Genomic DNA, 14,562 nt, shown 5'->3' with positions numbered 1-14,562 from the left:
CGTTTCTACTAAGACTAGGATCAAAAACGGTAGACTTCCTTACTATAAACACTAGCCTAGTGTCAATTTAACTTAACACTACAGATGCTATGCTAATTCAGCCTATTCTTTAGTACTGTAAATGCACTATCCGTTACCGTTACCCCTGTGCGTAGCGTAGCTGCTCGCTGAACTAGTATCTGTACACAGCCTACTATCACCGTTTCGGCCTAGTCTAGATGTAGGCTAGACCAGACATAGTCAGTAGGCGAGTGAAAGAGTTAACGTTATTTTTATTAGTAACTGTTAGGCCAACATATCCTCAGCAAAGGCGAATATGTTTTAAGTGAAGCTTTAGGGTTACTGATATATATTACAAGCTTCACAAATCACTAATCAAGCGCTCGTGGGGTATCTTCCATGGTACCGAGATAAAGTAGAATTGCACAATACAGACAAACATAAACATTGGCCTATGACGTAGTAAAACAATAATTTGTGTTCCTTCGAAGTCGTTCGTTATAGAACGCCGAATGGATAACAAATTATGGGAACACGAACTTGCTGTAATTATACAAATGGTTGTAGCTGCATACTGCAGTTTAGTTACATGGATACATGGGCGTCGGAGTTGGTACGCCGGACCAATATTCACGGCGCAAAAAAAAAAGAAAAAAAAAAGTAGGTCTAAGTGTTACGAGGGCCCATTGTAGCCTAACGCTAGTCACTGCTAGTAAGTTACCTAATGTTATAATATAGAAAGTATTGAAATTGCCTACGTGATAAATCAGTATTTGAGAAATTAGGTCGGGTTACCGTGTCACACACAATGTTATAATACACGATTGTTCTGGTATATTCCTTATGATGACGCGCTGGTCTCGGGTTAACGTCAGTTTACGTGAAATCGCGTGTAAGCTGTGCAATCTTCGTGGATTCTCTGGAATATTCGCGAGCGATGCAAAGGACTTCCAAGAATAGAGAAACCGGGTCGCGTTGTTACTCAGGTGTATCGAGAGAGATCTAGATGATTCTTGACATGGCGAATCGTATATAAACCCGCCCAGATCGGAGAGTTTCTCAGTTTCTGAACGAATACAAGCGACGACACATATTATACCATTCTACTATATATCGTCAGTGCTCAACTACCAGTAATTTCTGAGGGATTGAGATATCGATAACAAGATTGATTCTACACTTCCATTCAGAAGTTTGAAGAGGACTTTGCTGTGAGACTACAGTTTTTCAGTCTTTATTTCGGAGAAGGTGAAGAATTTCTGTCTCCGTTGAGGAAGTTCGTTACGCCAGGAGTTGGTGGCTATAAAGCTGATTTTGGACTGACTCTGGTAATATTTAGTCGGCGAGAAGTTCGACTTGTGCTTCACTCTATTGTGGCTGGAAGTCCGTCTTCTATTTTGGAGCATCGCCGGAAAGAAGGTGACTGCTGTTTCTGGGATCGCGAGAAACTTCGTCGAGGACCAGTGAATTTCGCGGTACAACGGACCGAGAATCGTCGTCATCGAGGTCGTGGCCGCTGAGGGATATCGCCGTTGGAAGAGACCAGCGTGTTTTAAAGTGTATCCTATCTTGTTAAGTTTGTGAGTAATTTTCTATATATTTGTAATTACCACTTGTTGTTGTTGGTTCGAAATCCATTGTTCAATATAGTTTACGTTCTCATTTAAAATCTCTAGACTCGTCAATTTGTCTGTGTTCCTTACGGAAACGAACCCAGGCTTGTGTCTCGTTAAAAATTAGTTATCGAGACCTCTCGCATTCCAACGTAACATAAGAAAAAAAAAATGGCCAAAAATAAAGAACCAAAATGAAACAATTAGCAAGTAGGCTAAACGTGACTACTCTGGCATGGCAGGGGTGGGAGGCATTTATTCAACATTACGCTACGCGCCAACCACGGTGGCGCGTAGCGTATTTTGACCTACCAAACGTCCCCCGATAATTATGATAGATGGGCACACTCTGCAGGGGCGGATGCAGGATTGTGACAGGGGGGGGGGGTCTGACTGGTCCAGTCGCGCCTGAACGTAAGACTATCTAAGCGGAGCGCCACCATCGGTTGGCGCGGAGCGTACCAGAAGATTATATGAAATATGGTAATACATATCAGATGAGTTGAGATGATACAAACATCATAATGCCTTTAGCCCCCAAAACCCCCTCCCATTCCGTCACCACTGTCTGATGCAGGGCCGGATCCAGAATTCTGGAAGGTTAAGGGGTTTGGCCTCCAGTTATCCTAGGGTCTAAGGGGAGTGGGTTTCCCTCTAACCAATGTGAAATCCTTTAATCCCAATATTTAAGTACAACATGGAACCCCCGTCAATTTAGCCATACAAAGCACCTACAAAAACTCACTCGAAATGTATCTGCACCCGTATACGAGTTATCTTTTCGGTCTGAAAATTGAGATTTTTAGGCAGTTTTGGCACGTGTAGCACGCGTGCACACTATAGTTCATTTGACGGAAAAGACACACCTGGCTGACATGTAAGGATAACCACCCTTCTGACGTCCTACATGTTTAAAATTGGCGTTTAATTTAATTATTTTTTTCTCTCTCTTTTTTTTTTTTTTTTGGCCAAGAGCAGGGGGGTCCGGACGCCCTGGACCCCCTCTGGATCCGCGCCTGCTCTGATCTGCCGTACCAATCCCAAATACCTTCCGACGCCCCTGGATATATACATAATGATCCTCGTGTGATACAAGTTACGTATTCAAATAACGACCACGGGAATATTTTCTAAAACGTGCAGTCTTCAAACACGAATTATGCATTTGCATTTATGTTAAAGCCGGAGAAATGGATTATCCTAGTAAGAGCCACATGAAACTAGGTGTATCAGAAAGGGGTAATTTACATGGAAAGTTCACGTCCACGTAAATAAGCTCATACGAACATCGCATCACAAAGAAAACATCAACTAAGCCATAACTTTCTAGACTCTGAGAATAACATTTCAATTTCTACGCAATATAAAACTATAACGTTTGCAAAACGATATCTTGCCACTTTGTAACGCATCAATTACTCTGCGAAGTGTTGCATTTCCTTAGGCAACCTTTAACTAATGAAACTTCGCGAATTGGTAAATAGAGGTGATCAGAAATAAGTAAGAGATTTAGCAAGGCCTTGATGTGCGGATATGGGGGGGGGGGGGGGGCAGCACCTTAGATGTTCACTCCCACAAAGAAAGTAGGCATATGATTATGTGAACGCCTGGACAGTATGCGCTATTTCAGTTAGTTATAGCGAAATGTTCATATCATTTATTCCGATTTCATTAGTAAGTAGAGTGCAATTACAAGAATCTAGGCACGTATTTTCAGGAATGTCGTTCGAAAGGAACACAGGATTAATTTTAACCGCTCATCACATATATGCAAGATCGTGCATGTTTTGTAAATTTCTAAAGGTGAGATCTTAAAATAACGAATGTTAAGATGCAACTTACAGGGCCTGGGAAGTGCGGCATTTCTTTTAATTTGGGAGGCATTATTTGGCAAAATATATGTCCTTGCTAAGCTACACGCCAGCTAACGCAATGTTGGCGCTCCGGTTAGATAGTGTCATTGTCCCTTGTTGGAAATGATCCTCGCCCCTCCCACTAAAATATTCTTTAAAACGGCTCTGGTATATGCGCATAGCAAAAAGCATCACTATGAAACATTGTATGTTTCTTGATGTTCCTCAACTGCTTCCCCCCCCCCCTCCGAAATGTTCTCCCTACGCCTTGGCCTTGAAAAAAACTTTTATTGAGCAGTTCGACCAATGAGATCACGTCTTTAAAACTGTGTACCGCTGTTTTTTTTTTATATAAGTGACGTCAAATATAAAACACTTTCTAGCATTATGTTTAAGTTATCTTTTGTGTTGGATGTAATACAATCAGATTGCATTTACGTCATTTCCATTTTCCATTTGTTTTGTTTTGTCTATGGCTACGATGAACAGTTATTAAACAGTCACACATCTATGTAACACCACTTTAACAATGTATTGTTCGTCTGAACGACACGACACTTACAACCAGTTAGGAAGCACACAGGGGGTTTTAGCAGGGGGTGGGGAAATTCAAAATCTCTTCTCAATCGCATGTTTAAAGCCTACTCACATGTAAGGGTTATACTGGCCCTTTCACACCTCCCCCCCCCCCCCATCTCCGATCCAGCAGAAATTCAAAGTTTAGACGTGCAATGGTGCATTTATTCAAATTATAAGTAAGTTCTATATTAATATCTTTATAAAACCAAGGTTATGATAATTACTATTTTGTGTGAGGTTGAAAAGGGGTGGGTAGGTGTAAGGGGTGCACCCGGAGTTGGGAACTAATTTTCCCTAGCTGAATGTTTAAATACCCGACTGCAATTTTTTTTTTCCGACATACGATATGAGGAGATAGAATTTCCCAGGTGCTCCTTTGCGCACGGCACTGAAAGAGTGCACAGGTGTCACGTGGTAACACAATGAGGAAGCTACACAGCACATCATTAACGGTGACCGACACACCACGCATTCACCTAATTTGCATAGACTGTTTGTTCTGTCCAATATGGCTATTGACGCTGCGGGTCAAGTTCCCTGACACCAATACCTCGTCAGGACATACGTGAGTCCCCACCATGCCATGTAACATGAATCGTCCATTGCCCTCATCGACCAGTTCCGTATAGTTAGGCATCCCTGCTCAATTATACACTTACACACATCCATAGAGAACAATTCTAACCGGGTCTATTAGCTTCAACTCCGGTTCAGTAAGGCCTTGGTTTAAAGTTTGGTGATATCGTGTCAATAATGTGTTAATAACAACTGTACAGATGATTTAGTTTACTTTTATTAAAAGTTATGGTTTGGCATACAATGAAAAACCGTCGGTGGTGAAATAAAGTTTGCATATATAACCATCACATGTTCACTTTCCACCAATCAGAGAAGCATAAATATCTCTAAATATGACAACCGATCATATGCAATCCTAACAAGTGGTTCTGGGAAACCAGTCAAAGTCAAAGGTAAGTAAATTTACAGGTAAGGCTATAGTACAAATCAAATGCAATCACATATTAATATTTGTATTCATTGTTGTAAAAATTTTCTACGCAACGAAGAATGGATATGTTACAGAAGCGTTGATGTTCCGATAAACCCTCATAATGTTTGCACTTCTTAATTTAAAGTATGAAATATGCACAACACATAAAAACAAAAACAAAAAACTTTATGTTTAAGTCACAATACCTGACTTGATGATGAATTTAGGAAAACAAACTTCCGAAGTAGATTCAATGTTGTTATTCTACGTGCACTCTGACCAGATGGGTTAATAGAGAAAAGCTGTCGCAATCGAAAGAAATAAATTTATTTTCTGTTACCCTTATGACGCGAACGATATACCTTAAAATCACTGCAACCGCCCATGTCAGCATGTTCATTACACTACTGCCGAACGGTCGTAAACAAAACAGAGAGGTTTGATTGGCGCATCATCATTTAGGCGGGGCTTGCAAATTTTGATTAAAGTTTGTTTAATCTACGGACTCGTTAACAAAGCTGGCAATTTTTATTCTGCTCAAGCTTGTAAACGACAGATAACTCAATGCAACTAATATCTTTTGATATGAAAAATTCATGTAACCACGTCATTTCTCTAACTTTTAGTGCAGTAAGCTGGAAAGGTCGAAGTTTTAATTTGGCTAACAAGTACTAAAACTTTAACAACGCTCATGAATTCGTCCCCCTTAGAAATTATATCACGAGTAGTAAACTAAAGAAATGGATACTCCAAATTATTTAATATTAAATTCATTATTGTACAGAAACTGACTTAATTGTTTACTATAATACAAAAAATACATATCTCACCATTCACATACTCTGATATCCATATGTCACTATTCATCTTTTGTACAATTTTGTTTCCAAATTTCGCGTCAAGTTTAGTTATTCTATTTGCTTTAAATTAAAACATACTTATAGATTTCCAAGAGTTGAAAAGACATGCCTCAGTCTGGACATTTCCATGACGTAATTAAGTCTCCATAACCTCTCCACCATATGCAGTTTCTTTATTTACTTACTGACACTATCCATAACCACTCACGCATCGATTCTCGTTATAGAATCACTATAATTATCATGACACAATATGTACCTCTAAATTAATCAACACGGAGATAAACTACATAAATACTGTTGGATCAGTGTTCTTTCTTTCAAGATTCCTGGTTTCATGATATGTGGTGTTTGTACTGTACTTATGTGACAACCACGGTTACACTTTGAAAAGGTTAAATTACCGTCTTTCTAATACTACCACGAACTTTAACTGTATCTACAGTGTTACGTAACCTTCTTTCAAACTTTACCTAAGTCACAATGTGAAATCTCGAAAATCGAGGCAGCCAAAATCATCAAAATTCCATTTTCTTTGTAATTACTCCATCAAGTACAATTCGATAAACAAGTTTTTTTCCCAAATATTTTGTGTATTCTTTTCTGGTATAACTTATTGATAAACACGTCATTCTGACATAAATGGTTCATTCGATATAATTGACAGAAGAAATATCCATGCAGTGATACAAGAAACAATTGCTTAACAGAATAAACAAATTTGATAATCTCAGCATAAAATCGAGAGAGTTAAAAACAAGTAAGATGGTTTAAACTTAACTACATAACTCACAGTATCCTAAGCAAGAAATGTAAACAAATATCGACACATAGTATATGAAAACAGCGATGGTGATTAAAGCACAGAGAAAGATTTAAAGAGGACGATGGCCAATGTTGTAACAACGTCACAATTATATATAGAGACCAGAATTCCCTTTGAAGTTTCCCAGTACCTTCCCAACTTGTTTTGTGTAAACCTCGGAAAAGCTATTGTCGATGAACTGAGTGGTGTATATTAACTCCAGCAGGATCAGAACAGGTTGTCTTCAGGAACATGTACTTGCGTAATTCATCTTCCAGGATCCAACTTTCTACAGGACAAAGAAGAATAAAAATCATGCAAACAGATTGCTTTAGTATTAGGCCTAGTCATTTACATTATTATTGTTTATTTTCTTGTTGAGGGCAGGGATAATGATCATTTTCCGAATTTTGTTTAATATTATAATAATTTAAAAAAAAAAGTGGATGTATAAGAGTGGAATTATAATATACAGAAAATGTTTACTAATAAGCCACTGCTTTTCTCATCTAAACATTACAGCTGTTGCAACCAGAATGCGTGGATATGAGGCCTAATAATTGTAAATGTTTATTTTTTTAGGGGGGTGTGGATAATCATAAAATTGAGATATTTGGATGTATAAGAGTGGAAATCATAATTAAAAATGTTTATCCTTACCATCAATTATATGTAGTGTGTTTAATAGGGAATTCATTAATATGACATTTCTGCATTACTATGACATTTCAGTTGCTCATAAGGCAAATATATATGTGCGTATGTTTTTTTTTTAATTGTACCTTTAGTTACCGAGTGCTTGATTGGATTGTTATGGATATATGATTGATTACTATCACTTTACCCTACTCATTGGATGATGAGAAGTTTGTGTTCACTTCATCATTTAAACCAATATGTTAATGATTGATTAGTTATATTTGTTCTCTACATGACTTTAAACCTCTCACTGTTAGGTATGTAATATAGTATAATAATACTTCGTCACTTTACCATGGTGACTGTTACTACACTTAATGCTATACCCATTTAATGGCTTGTAACATACGTCACTACATTACTACTTGAATCGGGCTCGTGGAATAAGTTACATTATGCTGTTCAATATGTTTATCAATCTTATATCAATCCAATCCATTTATTGCATATTTAGCAATGATTGCCTAGTACATCACTTTAAACCAACCATTTAATTGTTAAGTAATATTTGTTAAAGTTCATTTTAATCAACCCACTGCCCTATTTGTTCTTTCTTTATTGATTGCAAATCAGTTTCATCAATTCAGTGAAAATTTTGACATATTTGTTGACTACATAATTCTCAACTACTCAGTGTGTGTTTAGTAATATTTGTTGACTACATTTTAATCCACTCAGTGTATATTTGTAAACTTTTTTTATAACATCTCTTTAATTCACTCAGTGTTCTTTAGTAATATTTATTGACGATATCACTCTAATCCACTCAGTGTATGTTTATTCATATTTGTTGACTACATCCCTTTAATCCACTCAGTGAATATTAGTAATATTTGTTGACTACATCCCTTTAATCCACTATGTATATTTAGTATTATTTGTTGACTAAATCCCTTCAATCCGCTCAGTTTTCTGTTAGTAATATTTGTTGACTACATCCCTTTAATCCGCTCAGTGTATATTAAGCAATATTTGTTGAATACATGCCTTTAATCCATCCAGTGTATATTAAGCAATATTTGTTGACAACATCCCTTTAATCCATCCAGTGTATATTTAGTAAGATTTGTTGACTACATTACTTTACTCCACTCAGTGTATGTTTAGTAATATTTGTTAACTACATAAGTTAAACCACACATAGCCTATTTATAAATATAGGGTTACTATTAACTTCCATCCAATCACTCAACGTGTTTTGCTTCCTTGTCTCTACTCACCCGATATGTCAGTACTATCTTTATTTATACTTCTTCTCATTCATTAACCATCAACTGATAACCGACGTATGACTCAATTAAACAGTTATTACTTCCTGTATGTTACTTTGACTAAGCCATGCTGTGTCCATTGGCTTGCACTGAATTACAAACGTCTGGGGATACTCAAGTACCACACCAGTTGTATGTTCATGCTCATTCTAGTAATTACATATCGAAATGTTATTAAAACAAATATAATAACATAATCATCATACAGGAGATGATATGATTACTTACTTGCCAAATACCAGAGTCGAGATTAAGCTTATAACGTTCATCAGGCGTATGAGCATCAGGAATCCAGAAAACTGTAAGAAACAAACACGATTAAAAAACAATATATAGGCTACAACGCATAAAAGAATATCAATGATGTATTAGTGAATGTAACAATTTCAACAAACACAATATAATCAACCATAGTACGTTTAACTAAGATCTTTATTGTCTCTAGGGAGGCATATTCTTTCTTTTCGCTGAAAATATATTGGGTGGTCATGGTGTCACATGTTCTTTAGAAAGTAATTTTGGGAAGCATGGTGAAGACAGACATACTGTAGGTGATCTTCACTTGAGAATGCATTTTGTACACCAAAAAATATGTTCCCAATGTATCCCCATATCCGTTCGGTACCAGTCCCTGGTTAGCACACAGCTACCATGAAATATTATATACAATATAAAATAATATAAGTAATATAAAATATTTGATATAAACTATAATCTGTTCAATGTAACACGATAAGATCATCACACATTATTTTAATATTTAATTTGTTTTTTTTTTCTGCAGTAGTTGACATTTATTAAATAGTTGTTTAGAAATGCGAGTGATATTTCGCCATTTAAGAAAGATCTAAATCGTTAGGAAAAGACTAGACCTTTTCTTAAGTTTCACAAATACCCGACAATGTAACTAGTCTGCGCGTGTTTAAGTTTTAGCGATGTTACAATACATGTGTGAGTTTGCTTACATTGCAAACCATCTAATAGTGTTTGTCAGTATTGACAGCGTTTTCGTAGACGTCTATTCATAGCACAATACCAGGTCAACACTTTTCAAAATATGTTTTTCGCGATGGGGGTACAGAATTAATCTTCTGCCCTTCGTTGTTTGTTTAATTAAAGGATGCATTACAAGGCAGTGCTAGATCATACAGTTGGATCATTAGTCGCAACTCTTTTATGGTGTGAATTGATTTACATACATATCTTCATCCGTCGTGTTTCGACTTTTCTCAATTTTAACAGAATGTAGGCAGTCTGACATTGAAGTCAAATTTGAATTGATGGGTAAGGTTATAACGTTTGTCATCAATTTAACAATTCCAATAATATACATCAATTAAAAACGTTTTTACGGTCGTAATAAACAACAAACAAACATCGTCAACATTTTGATGGGTTAATCGACTTGTTGTGAAAGAAGTAGACATTTCAGAGTTGCTACAAACAGTGAAAAATTAGAAAAAAAAAAATTACCCGAATTTTGAGATTGAAATTCGGAATTTTTTGTATAAAAAAGCAACATTTCCAGTGTTCCACTTTGGCCACCGTAGTACCGAAAAAAAACTAAGACCTGCCAACCAAGTCCCTTTCTGTCTCCTCATGTTTAAATCGCTTCTTATACGATACTGTATTTATTGCTATTTCTAATGACGTACGCAATCAAACAGCCTGTCTTTATTTTATTGTAGTATTGGTTTCTGTAAGATGGGCTCAGTACACAGTTATATGTATTTTCTTCTAAATAATGTAGGTTTGTGATGGCTTATGACAGTCGTTAATGCAGCAGATTGACTTCATCAAGAACACCAATTTACTTAACTTGTTGCAAAGTACACTATACTGTGTATTATACAACATCAAAAATTAACGATATCTCCCAAAGTTTCTGACTCATGAATATCTGTACATGTTTACTGCAACAGGCAATGACGCCCAGTGATATTTAGCGCCCTCAGTTTGACTGAAACTAAAACCCAATCAATGTCGGCCACTGGAATGGTTTGAACTGTAAACAACATGACACATGACAGAGTCATCAATCGAATAATAAATATGAACTTTACCATTCACTCCCCGAGATTTCAGTGTGGATAGAGATGGTCCGACAGGTATCGATGAGGGCAGCAGACAGTCATATAGACTATAATCAGAGAAAGAAATAGAATCAGTCATTTGTCATTACATCCTTCTTTAATTGTTACTATTTCGAATACAGTATCAAGATTAACTCATAATATGCAATACATCAATAGTTGTTCCTTCCTCTTTTACAACCTAACACATTCGTAACGTTTTTAGGAAGGATCAGGAACACACCGGCTACGGGAAATATTAAAAACAGCTAAAACAGTACATTCAAAATGATGGAAGCTTTTTCTTAAATGCCAAAGGTTTAACTCCAAATCCAAAAGTCTCAAAACAGGGTCGACTATGACGTCGAGCCCTCAATTGGAAATTATTACAGTGGGGCAGCAGTGAGTAGACTAGTTGAAGTACGGCTCTGTTTCATTCTTTTCAACCCGCCCAACCCCCATCCTCCTTTTCTTTCCCACCCATCCCGTGCTGTTTATTGTCGGGTGCTCATAAACGGCAGCACACTATTCCTGTCCAAACAGACAGATGTCGCTGATGTAACCTGACATGTTTTCCAACTCTATCTGAAGGAAGAAAGTTTACAAAAAGTAAATCATGCAATTATTTGCTCTTACATTATCCAGTCGTATATTTGTGTTTATAAGTTTTTGAAATTAACCGACCATTATCAACATAATATCAATATGAAGGAATGTCAGGCTTATCAAGGGCACTTCAAGGGGATGGGGGGGGGGGTGGAGTAGCTTGGGGTGTATAATAAAGGGAAGTGTAGGTGATATCTTCTTCTAAAATCCAACAAGTTTCTAATACTATAGTCATAGAAAACTGATTACATCAGATTTTATATATAATTTCGTTTGCATATAACTGTAAGTTGCTGCGAATTTAGTTAATCTCATAACGCAGAAACAGACCCTCGAATAAGCAAACAAACACATGAATATGTAAATTAATTACGTCATCAATATATCGTTAAGACATACACATACAAAGTTTTGTTTTTGTTTTTAGCTTTACAGTAAACATCACAAATTAACATTCTTTTCCGCAATATTGTCAGCTTTCATAAAATGTGTCATTAAAGTTAAATTTTGCTTTAAGTGTTATTCGGAATGACACAAATATCATTTATGCATACATTGAAGACGTGGTGGTATATCTCCTGATAATATTTTAATGCACACGGTATGTTTTATATTGCAAGTTAAATGTGCCAATGAAATGTTCTCTAATGAGCATATGAACATTAATTAAACCTTTGATTAATGTCTCCGGTTCCCTATCAGTTGGTGGAATGTGAGAAAAGTTAGAACAAGTTGAACGAGCCAGAGAATGAAGGGATTTATAAATGATGGTAGGTTTAGAAAAATGACAAATCTGTGAATCCGGATCCGTAAGATTCACAACAAAAATGTTTCCATTATGACACAGCGCCCTCAATTGGGGGAAACATATTTCATATTACTTTATAAAGTGCTCTATCAATTCATATACTTATTTACATAATAGTATAAGCTATGATTCATTGTTTTCACACCGTTTCTACCTCCCCATCCTCCCCACCCTAACTGCCAATCGTTAGTTTTTTTTTTCCTTGAATGCTCATATACGTCACCGTGCTATTGCACTTTAAAAGACCAATCCCGTCCGTGTAGAATCAAACATTTTATTCAACTCTACCTGGCGGGAGAAAATGTTTAAACAGTACTTGATGCAAAGATTTGCTCTGTCTTGATGTTTGCTAATCAGTAACTGAAAGTGCCGGCTAACTTTCAATAATTCCATAAAATAAAAACAGGGCCGCAGCCAGCCCCCTCTCCCCTAAGTTTTCACTTGCAACCCCCCCCCCCCCCCCCCCGCACTGAGAGTTTTCGCTTCCTAAAGGAAAGTAGACCTATGATAATGTGGACCTCTGTACATGTGATATGCGCTATTTCAATTACTTTTTTAGCGAAGTCACTCTTATCATTTCTTGTGATTTCATTAGTCAGTAGTGTACAACCTCAATATTCTAGGCACGTATAGGAATAGCATATACAGAAATAAAAAAAAAACAAGGTTTAGTATAACATCTCATCACGTATGCACGAACGCGTATGCGATGACCGTGCAGGTTTTTTTAGTTTCAACTATTCATTAATAGAATAGCAATAAACGTAGAGGTCTCCTAACATCTTAATCGTGTGAACAGGGTAGTATATTCTGATGTGAAACTACGGTTCATAAATGTATTTATTAAGTCTATGTTTTTTATGTTGGCCTATCAGTTACATTGTTATGTCTGTATCGGTGCTCCAATGTTTTAACTAAGAATATGAAGGCATTGTGAATATACATATATGTAGGGCTATTTTTAAGAGGCGAACAAGGGGGTAGGCAACTCCCCAGTCCGCTAAACGGTCCACCCACTCAGCTCAGTTGCCCCCCCCCCTGGTAGGTCCCCTTTTGACATGTTAACAAATAATAACAACACAACCTAACAATTCATTTACATCTAAACTCCCCATATGGATTCCCGTCTGAATATATAGGCTACGGCTACCATCAGAATACCCTAGCGTGCTTTTATATGTTCAATTACATGTGTAAAACAATGCATAAAGCAGTACACAAAATTTAATGTTCCCATAAAGTCATTTGACAGAAGTGGTGGGGGGGGGGAACACCAGTAGTAGTGATCCTATTCTTCCCTGGCAGAATACAAAAATCCGCCGACTGAACCATATTCCCCCAATTTATTGAGATCGCTTTCGATATAATAATAGGCTTTAAAACGAAATCGTTTAAGATGTTTAGTTCGTATCGTTTTCTTCCAAACATCGTGTGCTAACATTATAATAAAATAGAGACAGATTTAGTACTTGTCAAAATGACCTCCAGAACAACATATCATTGACGTATCCAGATACCGTAGCTGCAGTCGTTTAGTCACGTGACCCTCCAACAATCTAAAACCAGACAGTGTCTAGACGTGACGTATCAATGGCAATCCCCAGGTACTTGTTTGTCAGTAAATTCCAGGTGTTTTTTTTTTATTAAGGACGCGCGCGTCTATTCCATTGAATACAACTCCTTTCATTGTATTGTTCAAGTATTTGATTGACAGGTGTCGAACAAAAGAAAATGTTAAACTATTGAAGTGTCAGTACAGTCAGCGTACATCTTTAGCAAGAGAAAAAAAATGATGAAATAAGTTTAGTAGATTTTTATGATAAAATATATGTGTACTGTCTGCAAAGAAAAAGAGTGGAAATTTTTAACGTACAGATGTATGATATAAATGTGTACAGTATTAGGTATATATGACAGGTTAGATTTTGCAAATGGGAATGTGGTGACATCACAGTGTAGAGTATATAGAGAAAATGTAAGGGTTATTGGCCTTGTAGCTTTGGGAGGGAGGGTGGTCGTTTTTTGTTTTTTTTTCGTGGGGAGGGGGGGGGGTTGTTTGGTAGAGGACAGGAAAATACTGCGATGTTAGTAAGGATCTACATTAAAATCTTAGAGATTCTATAAACAGATGCACTGTGTTTGTTTCTATTAGTATATACTGCAAACAATGAGAATCGAAGAGAACACAATATATACGTGATTTTTAGTGTTATTTACGTGTCGACTGTTTTAATGGTCTCTACTGTGTGGGGATTGACTGTAATGTTATGTGAGTTAATACTATGCATATATCTAGAGTTGTTTGTCGCATTGCAACAGGGGAGGGTGTGCGGCGGCGCGGGGGGACAAGGGTTGGCGTGGAAGAGGTGACGACAGGTTGATCAGAAGAGACGGACAATAATAGT

General features: G+C 36.9%; 2 protein-coding genes across 6 annotated transcripts in view; both read right to left on the bottom strand.

The window, feature by feature from the left end:
* LOC139982254 (uncharacterized) overlaps positions 1-14,562 on the bottom strand; it is a 281,036-nt gene that overhangs the window by 72,625 nt on the left and 193,849 nt on the right. The window lies entirely within an intron of this gene.
* LOC139982270 (autophagy-related protein 101-like) overlaps positions 1-14,562 on the bottom strand; it is a 112,004-nt gene that overhangs the window by 18,423 nt on the left and 79,019 nt on the right. For 2 of the 5 annotated variants that reach the window (XM_071994949.1, XM_071994952.1), the window contains exon 1: positions 138-460. The exons of 1 other annotated variant lie outside the window; for it this stretch is intronic. The gene's annotated coding sequence lies outside the window, so the exon portion shown is untranslated. Of the gene's footprint in view, positions 1-137; positions 461-14,562 lie in introns of those variants that run through there. 2 more of the 5 variants (XM_071994950.1, XM_071994953.1) reach the window with 1 other exon arrangement.

This window comes from Apostichopus japonicus, chromosome 16 (assembly GCF_037975245.1).
Source record: "Apostichopus japonicus isolate 1M-3 chromosome 16, ASM3797524v1, whole genome shotgun sequence".
NCBI lineage: Eukaryota > Metazoa > Echinodermata > Holothuroidea > Aspidochirotida > Stichopodidae > Apostichopus > Apostichopus japonicus.
Note: the sequence above shows the minus strand (reverse complement) of the source record. Positions and strands in the feature narration are given on the sequence as shown.